General features: G+C 40.2%; 1 protein-coding gene and 1 long non-coding RNA gene across 5 annotated transcripts in view; one reads left to right on the top strand and one right to left on the bottom strand.

Annotated features, from left to right (window-relative positions):
- Positions 1 to 15,466, top strand: part of LOC139155787 (uncharacterized) — a 43,006-nt gene that overhangs the window by 18,527 nt on the left and 9,013 nt on the right. The window contains exon 1 of one of the 4 annotated variants that reach the window (XM_070731061.1): positions 14,124 to 14,222. The exons of 2 other annotated variants lie outside the window; for them this stretch is intronic. The gene's annotated coding sequence lies outside the window, so the exon portion shown is untranslated. Of the gene's footprint in view, positions 1 to 14,123; positions 14,223 to 14,340; positions 15,237 to 15,466 lie in introns of those variants that run through there. One more of the 4 variants, XM_070731065.1, reaches the window with a different exon arrangement.
- LOC139155789 (uncharacterized) lies at positions 7,964 to 10,559 on the bottom strand. The gene is made up of 3 exons (XR_011557118.1): positions 10,520 to 10,559; positions 9,500 to 9,697; positions 7,964 to 8,050 (listed from the first exon to the last, which is right to left on the bottom strand). It is a non-coding gene; the product is annotated as an uncharacterized lncRNA (long non-coding RNA).

The raw sequence follows: 15,466 nt of genomic DNA, 5'->3' as shown, positions 1-15,466 counted from the left end.
CATCCTGAGCTGAACAAAGTAAAGTGAGATAAAAATCCCACTTCAATAACTGCATATTTTGTCTTTATGACGTTTGTGACATTAGACAATCTGAATCCTAAACACAACCTGCCAAAGAATTCACGTCTTAAAATTTAAATAAGAATGCAGTTAGTAGACAGTTCACAACTGTTTACTTAATGACTATTCAGAGTTATAACGGCAGTGAAACAAGTGACCTATTACTTGTTCTCATACTTACGACCCCTCAGTCATATGTTCAAACTTTAGGAGCTTTGCAACTGACATGTGGTTGCCAGTGTCCAGGGTTGCAACATTTCTAGGAGGCTTCTGATAAACAGAGTCAATAGGAAAAGCCAAGTTCACTTAACAGCCATTTGATTCACACAGCAACTGTAGTGATTCACATAGCAGCACGGACAAAAGTGAATTGTGCCCCATTTGCCAAGTTGTTGAGAGTTACTTGTAGTCTCTAATATAATTAAGATTCATTTTTTCCCCTACACCATAAGTTGTGATGTCGTTGTGAAGCACTTAGATACTAATAAAGTTAAACATATTGATAAGCTGTAATTGCACATAGAAATAATAATTGTTGCAGTTTGGACTAGGAGAGAATGAAAATTGAAATAGAATTAAAATTAAAATTGTGTGTGTGTGTGAAGAGTGTGGCAGGGCGGGGGAGACTCAATGTTGTATCTATGACCTCGCCATCAAAGCCCAATGGAGAAAACTCTTTCCATCATTTAGGTAAGATTTGCGCTCTTAGAGTTGAATGGATGTTTGGCATAGAAAAGGATGATTTAAAAAATGAATTGGCAGCCACCTTCAAAGGATGTGCTTAAGTGTATCTTTTCATTTTGATTGTCGAGGGCCTGGATTCCTTCAGAAAATATTCAGGATATCACTGTTAATGTACACCGGCTACATGTAAAGCGTAGCATGGGCTGGAAAAAAGCATGCGATGAGTTCACGCTACATCAGCGTTTCCTTCGGGATGGCAGATTTTGGAAATCCAAAAATGAGGATAAAGGAGAAGAAGCTGAATCAAGCATTTCTTCTACAAGTAATGAGCAAGTAAGAAGATGGGTTGAATTATCCCAGTTTATATAGCCCAGTTGCAGTTGATCATTGAAACTCTGCTGTTTCTTTCATCTCCTTTTTTTTTTACCATAGATATGAAAATCCATATACATTAGTTATATGGAAAACTCTGTGCACTAGATTCTGGATCTAACATAATCTGCCTTTACATTCCTTTTAATCTCTGTATTTGATCAAAAGATCATCTCCATCTGGACTTATTCCACCAGATCTGCCTCAAATTCGGTCACCCGTCACTAGACCTGTTTGCAATCGCGACCAACACTCAATTCCCTCAGTTCTATTCCAGGTTCCCATCTCTGGGAGCGGAGGCAACAAACGCACTCAGAGCTCCTTGGCCTCGGGGTCTGCTGTACGCATTTCCCCCAATACCAATCCTACCATATGTAATCCACAAGATCATATTCGAGGAGGCCCAGGTGATTGTGATAGCCCCTCACAATCAGGATAGTTCGTGGACCTTCAGCGGCTATCCATCCAAGCCCCCTGGCGACTCCCCATTTCAGAGAATATGTTGCAGCAAGGGGTCTCTCACCATCCAGACCCGGGGTGGTTCCACCTCATCGCTTGGCTGTTATTTGGTGTGACCTAGATCTTCGAGGGTATGATCCAGACACCATAGAGGTGATCCTAAAATCTATAAGACCATCTACCAACAGGATCTATGACCATGCCTGGTCTAAATTTCACCAGTGGTGCACGCAGGAAGGTCTCTCCCCCTTGTGCATTCTCATTCACAGAATTGTGTCCTTCCTCATGAGAGGTTTCCATCAAGGACTCTCAGCCAACACCATCCGGCGTCATCTGGCAGCCTTATCTTCGGTCCTGGCAGGACCCCGCAGACAACCACTATGTTCTTTCCCTAAAATGCAAGAGTTGTTAGGAGGCATTTCAAACCTGAGGCCTCCCACTGTCCACAGATATCCGTCCTGGGATCTACCTCGAGTTTTGCATTCCCTTACTTAAGCACCACACGAACCATTAATGTCTTCTTCCTTCAGGCACCTATCATACAAGGTAGCCTTGCTTGTGGCAATCACATCTGCCCAACGCATTTCAGAACTGGTGGCTTTTTCCATCCGACAAGACTTGTGCCAATTTCACATGGACAAAGTAGTTCTCCGTCTGGACCCCACCCTTTCTTTAAAAGGTCAGTTCCATGTTCCACAGATCCCAGGACATAGTATTGCCTTCCTTCTGCTCCAACCAGAACCATCATCTCTCCATGAGATGGCACACAGTAGATCTCACCAGAGCTCTGCATATCTATATCCAACAAACCAGGACATTTCTCAGGTCAGAAGCCTTATTCGTAGCCTACTACCCCAGATCCCTGGGGGCCAAGGTGTCGTCAACTGTATTAGGCCTTTGGATTTGAGGGGCAATCTCAAGGGCTTATGAGTCAGCTTCCCTTAATGTACCAAGAGGTATCATGGCACATTCTACAAGAAGTGCAGCCACATCAGAGGCTTGGGCTACTCAAGCCCCTTTGGAAGAAGTCTGCTTGGGCCTCACCTAATTCCTTCATAAGGTATTATAAAATTGACTCTTACTCTTCAGCGGATGCTGCCTTTGGCAGAAGAGTTCTCCAATCCATTATCTCTCATGATAGCCCTCCGTAGGGACACATCTGTTGGGTATGTCTCACGTGACTGCTAGACCCACTCCTTCGGTATAGAGAATAGCCGTTGATTGCTTACCTGAACGTCTCTTCTCGTATGCTGAGCAGGTACAGCTGTCACTTCCCTCCCTATATTCCTTCTGACTATGGTTGTACCTTTCTAACCTTTTTTCTTTTTCTTTTTTTTTATAAATTTTTTTATTATACAAATAGTACATGTATATCGTATTATACAAAACATAGAATGGTAATCAGGACAAACAAAAACAGACAAGTATTATATTTACAATAGGAAAAAAAACTTTAAAAGCTTTGGGAAAGGAGGGGGAAAGGGGGTAGGAAAAGGGTAAAGACTGAGGGGAAAAGAGATAGAAAGGACAGAAAACGTTGTAAGGATAGAAAGAATAAAAAGATTCGGCGAATGTACGAGGGAGCTGTTTTGAAAACGAAAATTAGTTCCTGTTTTATTTGCTCATTACCATGTTTCTGTTTATTTATCTAAATTGAAAAATGCAAGAGTTGAATTAATCTTATTGTAGAGAATTTAACAAGTAACAATAAAGTTATCAACATATTTATAAAGTCTCTTGTGATTATATTAAGTAAAAGGTAGCTTTACACCAGATTTGTAACGGTTCGAGTTTATATCTGACATGTCAATCATATAGCGTGTTATTCTCGCTCTTTCTTCCCAACCAATTATAAAAAGGATCCCAACAATTATTAAATGTGGGCAATGATTCGTTTCTAACTAGAATTGTTAATTTCGTCATCTCTGCGCACTATAATATTTTTTAAATTATTGCATCATTTGGGGGTAGCTCCTCATTTTTCCACCACTGCGCAAAGGTTAGTCTAGCTGCTGTTATTAAATGGACCATTAAATGTATTTGGGATTTCGGTAAGTTATGTCTAATTATGCCCAATAGAAAGCATTCGGGGTTTTTTTCTAATGACAAATTAAGTATTTCATCGATCCAGATTCCTATTTTGTTCCAATATATTTTAGCTTTTGTGCATTGCCACCATAAGTGGAAATAAGTGCCCAATTCTTGGTGGCACTTCCAACAATATGGTGATAGTTTATTATTTAATTTGGTTAGTTTAATCGGTGTAATATGCCATCGGTAAAACATTTTGACTAAATTTTCTTTATAGGACGTGGCAATAGTCAATTTGTAGTTCCTGCTCCAAAGTATTTGCCATTCCTCTTCTTTGATCTCATTTTTAAGGTCTAGATTCCATTGTTTTACATTAATTTTTGTATTGAAATTATCCAATTCATTGTAGTTTAAGTAATAATAGAATTTTTAAATTAATTGTTCTTGGGGATCTGTACATAACTTATCTAGCGGGGCATTTTTGATTATTCCAGGTTTACCTTTGTCTTTGTTAAATTTAGTTTGGATCTGTAGGTATTCCCACCATTCCGTTTTTTGACCGAGGTTTTCTAATTCTAGTCTTGATCTGATTTCCCCGTGTGGATTTAGAATATCTTTGTATCTTATTATATTGTTTTTTTTATGAAAATTGGGATGGACATATGCTTCTAATGGGGCGTACCAGGTGGGAATTCCTTTGTAGAGTTTAGGCTTAATTTTTTTCCAGGTATAGATTAAAGATTTCCTAATCAAATGATTGGTAAAATATTTGTGGGTCGTCTGCTTTTCATCCCAAAGATAGTAGTGCCATCCTAAATGAAGGTCATGACCTTCTAGGCTGAGTAGTCTGGTATTGGTTAGACTCATCCAATCTCTCATCCAAGTTAAGGCTGCGGCATTATAGTAGTCCTTCCAAATTGGGAGTGCCAGACCTCCTTCTTCTTTTCTTTCTTGTAAATATTTTAAGCGAATTTGGGGACGTTTGTTTTGCCAGATGAAATTACTAGTAATTTTGTTCAGTTTTGTGAAGAATTCCTGTTTCAATTGAATTGGGATTGTTTGGAATAGGAACAAAATTTTGGGTAGAATGTTTAATTTTATGGCCGCAATCCTCCCTAGTAAGGAAAGTTGTAGGTTTTTCCATTTCAACAGGTCGGATTGTATTTTATCTATTAAAATATTATAGTTGTTTGCTTTTAGGCTGGACACTTTATTCGTCAAATTAATGCCAAGGTATTTAATTTTTTTAACTATTTGAATATCAAGTTTGGCTGTTAAGATAGCTTTCTGTGATTCTCTCATATTTTTGGTTAAAATTTGCGTTTTAGTTTTATTTATTTTAAGGCCTGCCACTGTACCATATTCTTCCAGAACTTCTAGTAATTTGGGACCTGAGTCTAAGGGGTCTTCTAAAATAAATACCAGGTCATCTGCGAAAGCTTTCTTTCTTACACTTTAACCCCTTTATATCTTCATTTTCTCTAATAATTCTGGTTAGTACTTCTAGTGTTATTCTAACCTTTTTTCTTAATCACGAGAGTAGAGCATCATTTGAGCCACCATTTTTCGAGCCTAATCCTATGCAATTCTGGGGAAGGGGCAGATCCAGCAATCTTTTAAAAGACAAGGATTGGTCCTATGCGGATCAGACAGCAAGCAATCCCACGTGACTGCTGTACCTGCATACGAGAAGAGGCATTCAGGTAAGCAATCAACGTCTATTCTACAGTCTCTGGAGGTTTCTCAGGTTCCAGCTCTCCCTCACTCTCACTGTCTGACTCAGTTGTCAAGAACACTGGCCTAGCTAGGGTACCAAGAAGGCCCCGATTCATCCTCTTCACAATCTGTGAGTAACTGACCCGGTCGTGGACCACTCACAACAGAGACCGACTTCTTTTCTGAGCATTCAGGAGGGCACTTTGAATGTGCAGTATAATTCTGGGATTTGCAGACTCTGCATTCATGAATTTCACCATCATGCATCTAGAAAACATGGTCTGCTTTCTGAACAGATGGAAGGGGATTCTGTTATCAAAGCCAAAAAGAAATAAAAAGTCTGTCAGCTGCAATTCCCTTCTCCCGAATAAGGACCCTAATCACCAAATTCTGGCAAGATTTTTATGTTCATTTCAAGGGAATTAATCTAGCTTTTTTTTTTACATAAAAATATTCCACTTTGCCCTTGCTACATGTCCCCTGATATCTTCAGCAATCTCTGGTTCTTCTCAGCAGAGGTGAATTACCTTACATCAAATCCAGCTTGTCAAAATTATACTTTTGTCTAACCTGCCAGTTGTGCTCTTCAATGTAATTGATGACTTGGACCACTAGAGGGTGCTCTGGTATTTTACAAACTAACCTCCAGATCCTGGCTTGAAAGAGCTTACTTTAGGGCCGCCTTCAAATCTAACTTGTTCAAGCGGAGATGCCCAGATCAGGACTTTGAAATAGCACAGCCATATATCAACCAAAATGTTTGTTAAATGGTACATACATGACTTGTGCTAGCTGAGTGAAGAGTTCCCCTTGCTTTGTCTAGATCAGGGGTAGGCAAAGTTAGCTCCTTCATGACTTAGATTAGATTAGATTTATTGGATTTATATGCCGCCCCTCTCAGCAAACTCGGGGCGGCTCACAACAAAGTAAAAACAATACATAATAACAAATTCAATACCCACCAATCCAATTACAATGTTAAGCTAAAAAATTCATAAAAAACAACCCCAGAATATTAAAAAAACAAGCACATAATCAATCTAACACCAAAACAACATGGGCAAGGGGGAGATGTTTCAGTTCCCCCATGCCTGATGGCAGAGGTGGGTTTTAAGGAGTTTACAAAAGGCAAGGAGGGTGGGGGCAATCCTAATCTCAGGGGGAAGCTGGTTCCAGAGGGTCGGAGCCGCCACAGAGAAGGCTCTTCCCCTGGGTCCCGCCAAGCGGCATTGTTTGGTTGACAGGACCCGGAGAAGACCCACTCTGTGGGACCTAACTGGCTGCTGGGATTCGTGCGGCAGAAGGCGGTCCCTGAGGTAATCTGGTCCAGTGCCATGAAGGGCTTTATAAGTCATAACCAACACTTTGAATTGTGACCGGAAACTGATCATCAACCAATGCAGACTGCGGAGTGTTGGTGTGACACGGGCATATTTAGAGAAGCCCATGATTGCTCTCACAGCTGCATTCTGCACGATCTGAAGTTTCCAAACACTTTTCAAAGGTAGCCCCATGTAGAGAGCGTTACAGTAGTCGAGCCTCGAGGTGATGGGGGCATGAGTGACTGTGAGCAGTGACTCCCGGTCCAAATAGGGCCGCAACTGGTGCACCAGGCGAACCTGGGCGAACCCCCCCCTCGCCACAGCTGAAAGATGTTTCTCTAATGTGAGCTGTGGATCGAGGAGGACGCCCAAGTTGCGAACCCTCTCTGAGGGGGTCAATGATTCTCCACCCAGGATAATGGACGGACAGATGGAATTGTCCCTGGAAGGCAAGACCCACAGCCACTCCGTCTTGTCTGGGTTGAGTTTGAGTTTGTTGACACCCATCCAGGCTCCAACAGCCTCCAGGCACCGGCACATCACTTCCACTGCTTCGTTGACTGGACATGGGGTGGAGATGCATAACTGGGTATCATCGGCATATTGATGATACCTCACCCCATGCCCTTGGATGATCTCGCCCAGCGGTTTCATGTAGATATTAAATAGCAGGGGGGAGAGGACCGACCCCTGAGGCACACCACAAGGGAGAAACCTAGAGGTCGACCTCTGACTCCCCACTAACACCAACTGCGACCGACCGGAGAGGTAGGGGGAGAACCACTGAAAAACAGTGTCTCCCACTCCCAAGCCCTCCAGCCAGCGCTGAAGGATACCATGGTCGATGGTATCGAAAGCCGCTGAGAGGTCACCAGGACAGAGGATTGATATATATATCTGGTTGATATAGTCCACTGCATGGCTAGCCAGTAAAAGCCTTAAAGATGAAAGAATAATGACATGGTCCCCTTGAGTCTTTTATTCTATATGTTATAGTAACATATTATACTTTATATTATGGGATTTTCATTTTAATAATATATGTATTTTTGTGTTTTGTTCCTTTTGTTCTTTTTCTGTCATTTAAAAGCTATAATCATGTATAAAAAATGAATATAAATATATGGTCACCTGAACTGCCAAATTGCTAGTTATTTATTTTTCTTTTAAAATGGGACAGTAGAAGATAATTTAACAAGTGTTAAAACATTTTTATCTGCAGTAAAATTATAATTATGATTTGTATTATAAAGCACCATCTTATATAAACATTTCATCTTTTTAATTAACAAATCACTGTAGTTTTTTAAAAAAAATACCTGCTAATATTTGTTGCATAAATGATGAGGTCGTTATTATTGAAGAAACTTCAGAAGTGTTAATTGTAACATTGACGCCACCACCACCTTAAAAAAAACATAAACCACTTTAAATACTATATATTATTTAATACCTGTTAACCTCCTTGACTAGATAAACCTACTGCAGGAATGTCCCTCCTCAAACATTGCCCTCATATGGCCACTTTACACCTGACCAGCACAGTCTACTAACTTTTAGAGATTGTGGGAATATACACAAAACAGAAGGCCAAATATATGTTAGTAGACAAAGAAAAGTGGATCAGGGTTAAGCTCACATTCACATCAACAGAAGTCCCTCCCAGATTTTCTGTTTCTTAGCTAATGTTTTAGGATTAAGATGCACAAGCATCAAGAAATGTATAAGAAGTCCTTCGGGATTGGGCAGCATAGAAGTCAAATAAACAAACAAACAAATAAATAAATAAGAAACATTTTTTAAAACACGCAGAGAGAAAGAAATCCCAGAACTAGCATATAAACTGCAAGATCAACTTGGGGATTCTACTGGTCTTTTGAAAAAAAAAAAATAGAAATTGGATCTCAAGAGTTCTCAAGCTTCGTCCTGTTTTAAGCATATATATGAAGACATAAGCATGGTGAAATGATACTCCAAAGTCCAATGAATCTTACATTAGAGCCCCATACATTAAATAAATGGAACTTCCATAGCTTACAAAGGGTTTGCAAAAACCATTACTGGAGCCAATTTTACCTTAAGTGCAGGGCTTAGCACTAGTAGTTTCAGCTCTAAGACCCCACACAAGAACCTGGGAACACCAATTCAACAGCTTGAGGACAAGACTCAACTTGGACAATGAGATTATTTCCTAATAAGCACCTTTTCATTATTCTATAATGTGCCAGTTGAAAGCCAAAGGGTATTTTTCAACTCTGATGTGCTTTCTCTTCTCACATAGAGGTAGAAATTATATTTCATCTTACCCACAATTCTAAGCAGGAAACATTTAAATGTTAGACACCTGGAAAATAATTTCCTATCCTTTCACAATTTGACTTGTCGAGCATGGAATACTGATCAAACCTCTGTCTCTTAATTTTAAAATTAAGGGAGTCTAGGATAGCGCTATTTCAGCCTTGTTCTGTTATATATATTTGTAGATTTTCATGTGTATGTCTTTACATATTCGGTCTTTACATATTCGGGTTTTTTCCCATGTAAGGTTGATAGACTCCTGGCGACGTTTCAACAAGGTGCCACTCTTCATCTTCAGGCTATTGTCTTCGGCTTTGTGCTTGGAGGAACAAAGCGTCGTCTGAGCTGCCATCCCTCTATAAATACTATATAGAGTATTTATAGAGGGATATTCAATTCCTCAATCATCCTAGTTATTGCTAAGAAATCTGGCAATTGAAGTCCGTACATCTGGAAACTGGCCTTTTGGGGGAAAGTTAACCTCTGTTAATTTTGTATGAAGCATTGAAATTTTATTTTCTTCTTATCATTCTATCATATTTTACATATACAATTACCATCAAGAATATCCGCTCCTGCAAAACAGAGTTCTGAAACGATGTCACGCACTTCTATTTCATCAGGAACAGAAGGTCCAGGAATAAGGGTCCGTCTGTTTTTATCAAACAGAGCTTCCATAATGGCAAAAAAATTGCTGAATTGCAATCAAATATTTCCATAAGCAACCGTTCTGTGATGGTTCGAGGCCAAGGCAGCTAAAATAAAATAAAAAGATTAAGGATCATGTTGTATTCCAAATACTGGTAAATTAAATTACAGTAATATATATATACTAATAGTGTTGTTACATGTTATATTGTAGAATTCGATGTCAAGTGAAACTTGGCTGCCATTTTTTAATCCATTATAAGACATAAAATGTTATAAACCTGATTCTTTAAAAAAATGAATTTTTGGGAGGGAAAGATAAAACACGCTGCAAATAGTGAAGATATGTATGACACACTATGTCATTTAATATTTAAAGATCATAATTCTGGCTTTTACCTCAATGGAAGAGGCAGTGATGAGTAAGATTCAAAAGGCTGGTTGTAAAAGTTTCTGTGGCCAGGCACTGACAGCAATGGGATTCTCAATAAAAATTCCTTTCTGGAGTTACAGCCTTCAAAAGCCAGATTTTCATAAGAAATCTACACATCAGATAGTGGTTTCAAATACATTTGTGCTTATTCACAATTTCAGACAGCACACACAAAAAAATAAGACCTGGCAGAATGAAGAGATAGATTCCAATGTAAAGATCTCTTTTTAAAGAAGTTCATTTTTCAAAAAGGGACAGAATCTATAAGCATCAATAATATAAAGCTTTTAGTCGAGACACAATTTTTTTCAAAACAGGCATTCTAATGCTACAATCTCTATCTACTCACCTGAGAATAAGTCTCACAGAGCTCAAAGTGATTTATCTAGACAGACAGACAGACAGACAGACAGACAGACAGACAGACAGACAGACAGACAGACAGACAGGAAAGTCACCTTCATGAGTTCCTATTCCTAGCCAGGACAAAACTTACATGCTGTGCTTCTTTCAGATTAGCTTTTATTCTTGGTCTCCTTCTTGGTTCAAATACTTTTAAAAATCATTACTGCCATCTGGCTCAAAGTGAAGAAATGTATAATTATTATATTACTTCAATTTTTAATTATGGTAATCTTTATGAAAAAATATGTACCTTCACAGTTGCTTCTTTGAATTTTTTCTTTGTTTCTAAATTCAGAGGGGATGAACTCATAAACTCCATTTGCTTTACTTCATCAATTTTAATCAAAGCACGCCGTGCAAAGACCTACCACACAATATATTAATTCATTTATTACACACACTCTGAAACTTTGACATGTTTGAAATTTTGCCTTTATAATAAGGACACAACAGATAGAGAAAGGAAATGGGAATACTGTCTGTCCATTTTAATCTAGCACTCCAATTGACGTTATATGGAACACTCCACACCCTTATCAAAGCGTCACACTGCAAGTACTAAAGGGGACAAGGCTGAGAAAGGATTTTGGAAACACTGCCAATACCCGGGATGCAAATGTCATTCTACTCAAATGTTCCAACTAATTTGACTCCATGAGCAAATAGACAGAACAAAACTGGAAACACATTAGACGGACGGAAGGGGACGGAAGGCACACTGGTGCACTTATGCACACCCCTTACTGACCTCTAAGGCAGTGTTTCCCAAACTTGGCAACTTGAAGGTATTTGGACTTCAACTCTCAGAATTCCCCAGCCAGCATTTGCTGGCTGGGAAATTCTGGGAGTTGAAGTCCAAATATCTTCAAGTTGCCAAGGTTGGGAAACACTGCTCTAAGGAACTTGGAGAGGTCAATCGTGGATAGTCTAAGGGAAAAATGTTGGGGGTTTGGGGATGACACTATGGAGTCCGGTAATGAGTTCCACGCTTCGACAACCCGGTTGCTGAAGTCATATTTTTTACAGTCAGGTTTGGAGCGGTTAATATTAAGTTTGAATCTGTTGCGTGCTCTTGTGTTGTTGCGATTGAAGCTGAAGTAGTCATTGACAGGTAGGACGTTGCAGTATATGATCTTGTGGGCAATACTTAGATCGTGTTTTAGGCAACGTAGTTCTAAGCTGTCAAGACCTAGGATTGATAGTCTGCTTTTGTAGGGTATTCTGTTTCGAGTGGAAGAGCTCTTCTGGTGACGTATCTTTGGACACTTTCTAGGGTGTTGATGTCTGAGATGCGATATGGGTTCCAGACAGATGAACTGTATTCAAGGATGGGTCTGGCAAACGTTTTGTAGGCTCCGGTGAGTAGTGTGAGTTTGCCAGAGCAGAAGCTGCGTAGGATCAGGTTAACAACTCTAGAAGTCTTCTTGGCAATATTGTTGCAGTGGGCTTTGGCACTTAGGTCATTTGATATTAGTATTCCAAGGTCTTTAACTTTTCTCCTCCCTTCCCTCCCTTCATTCTTTCCTTCCTTCCCTCTTCCCTCCCTCCCTCTTTCTCTTTCCTCCCCCACCTTCTCCTTCCTTCCCCCCTCCCTCCCTTCCTTCATCATTCACTCACTCCCCTCCTATCTGTCATGTTTGGCGGCATAGAAGTCAGATAGATAGATGATAGATAAATAGATAGATAGATGTTTCTCCCTCCTCCTTTCCTCCCTCCATTCCTTCTTTCCTCCCTCCACTCCATCTCACTCATCTTCCTTCCTTCCTTTTCTCCCTCCATCCCTTCTTTCCTCTTTCCTCTCTCTCTCCCCTCCCCATTCCTGCTCTTCCCTTCCCTTCCCTCCAGGTTGCTCATCTCAATCTCACTACCAAACAACTCTGGGATGGGGGGGGTATATAGTGATACTGGTAGTCCACGGCTTATGACCGTGTGAGCCATTCCTTTGCAAGGCAGTTGAGTTTTGCCCCGTGTTGTGGCCATCGTCGCTAAGTGAATCGCTGCAGTTATGAAGCCAGTAACACGGCTATTAAGTGAACCTAGCTTTCACGTGGGTTTTTGCCGGTCACAAAAGGGATCGTGAAACCACAACCGTCATAAATACGAATTCGTTGCCACGCATCTGAATTCTGATCTCCTGATGCTGCAACGGTCGTAAGTGCGGAAAAACAGTCGTCAGGGCCACTCTTTTCAGTGTTGTTGTAAATTTGTACCGTCATTAAATGGATGGTTGTAAGTCGAGGACCTCCTCTAATGAAGAATTCCACCTCCTTCCAAAAAGGTGGAGGGAGGTATGATTGATTGATTGATTGATTTAATTATTTGGTTCTTTAGTTATTTATTTAGTTATTTATTTAGTTATTTGATTATTAGTTATTTGGTTAGTTAGTTAGTTATTTGGTTAGTTGGTTATTTGTTTATTTATTTAGTTACTTAGTGATTTAGTGATTTAGTTAGTTATATAGTTAGTTAGTTAGCTAGCTAGCTAGTTGTTTATTATTATTATTATTATTATTATTATTATTATTATTATTATTTTAAAACTTGCAGTTTTTAACGGTTGACCTCACCAGCTTCCTAAGAGATCAGTAAGGGGCCTGCATAAGTGCACCAGAGTGCCTTCCGTTCCCTGTCCTATAGTCTCTCCTATATCTCCTATATCTTCTCTTCCATCCCTGTATCTTTTTCTGCTATTCTCTGATAGTTATATTTTACTCCCTTATTTTCTCCTCTATTCTCCCTTTAATACATTCTACCTGATTATATCCTCTATAACCCTCATTGGGTATTATTGTGTATTGGACAAAACAAATAAATAAAATAAAGTAATAAATAAAATAAGAGTTATATGACAGTATTGTGAGTAGTTTATTATAGTGGTTAAATGTAAAAGTCGTCGTTTATTTAGTTTGATAAAAAGAAAAGTAAAATATATTTTTTACAAGAAAGCCTGCTGCAGTGTTTTTCATTGAGGACTTCAATTAGGTATAGTGGTGAACTGTGGCTAGTTGGTCAGTTACCTTTGCATGTGCAAAACTTTTCCAACAGGTCTTAAAATCTCCAAGGTGCCCCAGGATAATCAGAGCATCCTTTAAAACAACTCAGGATGGGCCAAAGGCAGGCGTGGGGGCCAGAAATAATAATAATTATCATCATAATAAAAGCATTTTCAAATGAGAGTAAAGGCCAAGTAGGAAGTCAAGGCGTGGTGGTGGCCCCGATCGACCCACCGGGCTCTTCCCAAGCTTGGCAAAGCCAGAATTAAAAACAGAGCCGACATCTAACCAAACACAGGAAATAACCACGTTAAAAGAGAAATGGCATGTAAGGTTTAAAAGATTAATAATTGACATGCTTATCTTTTTCCTCTAATTTGAAACTAGACGTTTTCGGTTTTTGAAATTTTCTTTTTTCCTTTTCTCTTTCCGTTTACCTTTTCTAAATTTCTTTTTTCTTTCATAAAATGTAGCGTATTTACAGTGAAAACTGACCAAAAATAAGATTCCCAATCGATGTAAAAACATATGCAACTCCATATGTGCTTCTGACGAAAATTGGGATGCAAACCGTCCCGGATATGTGTATTTTTCTTTTATGTTTTTATGTGTTAGAACTGAGGCCGCGAAAGGGTTAACGCCCGTCCTTCCCTTGACCCTCCCCCCTCCGCCTGAATTGATCTATTAACCAGCTGCCACATGGGGTGGGGTGGGGCAAGGGGTATAATAGCCGCCTCTTGTCTGCGGCACCCACCGGCCTCTTCTCCTACTGAGTTTCTGCGCTGAGCGAATGCGAGCGAGGTAAGCAGGCGTCAACATTGCACTTTGGGCTGGGGGGGGGGGTGCGTCACGCTGGGTGACTCTTTCGGTCTCTCCTTCCCCCCCGGGCTGGGCGCTTTCGGCGAATGGCTTGTGGGAAGCGGGTGGCGTGGCTGAGAATTTTTTATTGCAAGGGCTTCTTTTGCCTTTCCGCCCGAAAGGAAAGTCAGGAGATAGATTCGGAGTCTTTTCTAGCCACGAACGCCCCCCCCCCCCCCGGTTCCCTTTATGGCTACCTCGTTTATATGTGTGTGTGTGTGTGTGTGTGTGTGTAAGGAAAGGCGTTTGAACCCCGTCAGTTTCCACCTCGCCTCCGCCTACCTTGGCGTGGCTGCCCTTCTGAACTTTAAAAAAAGGACGGTGGTCTGTTTGCAATCCAGGTTTGCGGCTGGTTTGTTGGATGGCTTAGTCCGAGATAATTTTTTTACAAACGGAATTCCAGGCGGTAATTGCTTTGAAAAGCAGATTGGGGGGGGGGGGGGGCGTCTGTGGAAGAATCTTGGCGGAGAAATGAAAAAAGGAGAAGAGCCTTCTCTGTGGTGGCCCCAGCCTTCTGGAATCAACTCCCCCCCCCCGATATTAGGACTGTCCCCACCCTCCTTGCCTTTTGTAAGCTCCTGAAAACCCACCTATGTTGCCAGGCATGGGGAAATTGATATACCCCTTAGCTATTATGGTTTATGTATGGTTTGTTTGGGTTGTATGATTGCTTTTTATTATAAGGGGGGGAGGTGCAAGGAGCTGCTAACTTGGCTTTCTGTGATAACAATAAGAGAGAAGAAAAGCTCCCATTTCCCATTCAGAGTCTCCTTTATCACCAACATTGTAGACTCTGGAAGGGCAAAGCCTCCTGATTCTGAAAGCTAATTGCTTCTGCCTCCCACCCCACCCCATATACACCCCCCACACCCATTTGTATATATCATAGGACTGCTGGGTCAATTTCCTTTGCCATGTTCTTTTTATAGGAAGTAATACTTGGAGGAGAGCAGAAGTGTGAATATTATTATTATTATTATTATTATTATTATTATTATTATTATTTTATTTCTTTTATATTCCTTTAAATGAAAATGAATCCACAGTGTGTATAGGGATCTAATTTCAGTCTTTTAAACTGAGCTTTGATTTGGATCCAAATAACAACAATAACAGAATTGGATGGTACCTTGGAGGTCCTCTAGTCTAGTCCAACGTCCTGTTTGGGCAGGAAACCCTACACTACA

This window comes from Erythrolamprus reginae, unplaced genomic scaffold (assembly GCF_031021105.1).
Source record: "Erythrolamprus reginae isolate rEryReg1 unplaced genomic scaffold, rEryReg1.hap1 H_59, whole genome shotgun sequence".
Classification (NCBI taxonomy): Eukaryota; Metazoa; Chordata; class Lepidosauria; order Squamata; family Dipsadidae; genus Erythrolamprus; species Erythrolamprus reginae.
This window is presented reverse-complemented; position numbering and strand designations above follow the sequence as displayed.